We start from the raw sequence: 2,207 nt of genomic DNA on the forward strand, positions 1-2,207 counted from the left end.
TAGACAGACAGGGGTTAGAGACACCAGTATCATTATAGACAGACAGGGGTTAGAGACACCAGTATCATTATAGACAGACAGGGGTTAGAGACACCATTATCAGTATCATTATAGACAGACAGGGGTTAGAGACACCAGTATCATTATAGACAGACAGGGGTTAGAGACACCAGTATCATTATAGACAGACAGGGGTTAGAGACACCAGTATCATTATAGACAGACAGGGGTTAGAGACACCAGTATCATTATAGACAGACAGGGGTTAGAGACACCAGTATCATTATAGACAGACAGGGGGTTAGAGACACCAGTATCATTATAGACAGACAGGGGTTAGAGACACCAGTATCATTATAGACAGACAGGGGGTTAGAGACACCAGTATCATTATAGACAAACAGGGGTTAGAGACACCAGTATCAGCATCATTACAGACAGAAAGGGGGTTAGAGACACCAGTATCATTATAGACAGACAGGGGTTAGAGACACCAGTATCATTATAGACAGACAGGGGTTAGAGACACCAGTATCAGTATAGACAGAAAGGGGGTTAGAGACACCAGTATCATTATAGACAGACAGGGTTAGAGACACCAGTATCATTATAGAAAGACAGAGGGTTAGAGACACCAGTATCATTATAGACAGACAGGGGTTAGAGACACCAGTATCATTATAGACAGACAGGGGGTTAGAGACACCAGTATCATTATACACAGACAGGGGGGTTGAGACACCAGTATCATTATAGACAGACAGGGGTTAGAGACACCAGTATCATTATAGACAGACAGGGGGTTAGAGACACCAGTATCATTATAGACAGACAGGGGGTTAGAAACACCAGTATCATTATGGACAGACAGGGGGTTAGAGACACCAGTATCATTATAGACAGACAGGGGGTTAGAGACACCAGTATCATTATAGACAGACAGGGGGTTAAAGACACCAGTATCATTATAGACAGACAGGGGGTTTGAGACACCAGTATCATTATAAACAGACAGGGGTTAGAGACACCAGTATCATTATAGACAGACAGGGGGTTAGAGACACCAGTATCAGTATCATTATAGACAGACAGGGGTTAAAGACACCAGTATCATTATAGACAGACAGGGGTTAGAGACACCAGTATCATTATAGACAGACAGGGGTTAGAGACACCAGTATCATTATAGACAGACAGGGGGTTAGAGACACCATTATCAGTATCATTATAGACAGACAGGGGTTAGAGACACCAGTATCATTATAGACAGACAGGGGTTAGAGACACCAGTATCATTATAGACAGACAGGGGTTAGAGACACCAGTATCATTATAGACAGACAGGGGTTAGAGACACCAGTATCATTATAGACAGACAGGGGTTAGAGACACCAGTATCATTCATAGACAGACAGGGGGTTAGAGACACCAGTATCATTATAGACAGACAGGGGTTAGAGACACCAGTATCATTATAGACAGACAGGGGTTAGAGACACCAGAATCATTATAGACAGACAGGGGTTAGAGACACCAGTATCATTATAGACAGACAGGGGGTTAGAGACACCAGTATCATTATAGACAAACAGGGGTTAGAGACACCAGTATCAGCATCATTACAGACAGAAAGGGGGTTAGAGACACCAGTATCATTATAGACAGACAGGGGTTAGAGACACCAGTATCATTATAGACAGACAGGGGTTAGAAACACCAGTATCAGTATAGACAGAAAGGGGGTTAGAGACACCAGTATCATTATAGACAGACAGGGTTAGAGACACCAGTATCATTATAGAAAGACAGAGGGTTAGAGACACCAGTATCATTATAGACAGACAGGGGTTAGAGACACCAGTATCATTATAGACAGACAGGGGGTTAGAGACACCAGTATCATTATAGACAGACAGGGGGGTTGAGACACCAGTATCATTATAGACAGACAGGGGTTAGAGACACCAGTATCATTACAGACATACAGGGGGTTTGAGACACCAGTATCATTATAGACAGACAGGGGTTAGAGACACCAGTATCATTATAGACAGACAGGGGTTAGAGACACCAGTATCATTCATAGACAGACAGGGGGTTAGAGACACCAGTATCATTATAGACAGACAGGGGTTAGAGACACCAGTATCATTATAGACAGACAGGGGTTAGAGACACCAGAATCATTATAGACAGACAGGGGTTAG

This window comes from Oncorhynchus masou, unplaced genomic scaffold, assembly GCF_036934945.1.
Source record: "Oncorhynchus masou masou isolate Uvic2021 unplaced genomic scaffold, UVic_Omas_1.1 unplaced_scaffold_1500, whole genome shotgun sequence".
In the NCBI taxonomy this organism is placed as follows: domain Eukaryota; kingdom Metazoa; phylum Chordata; class Actinopteri; order Salmoniformes; family Salmonidae; genus Oncorhynchus; species Oncorhynchus masou.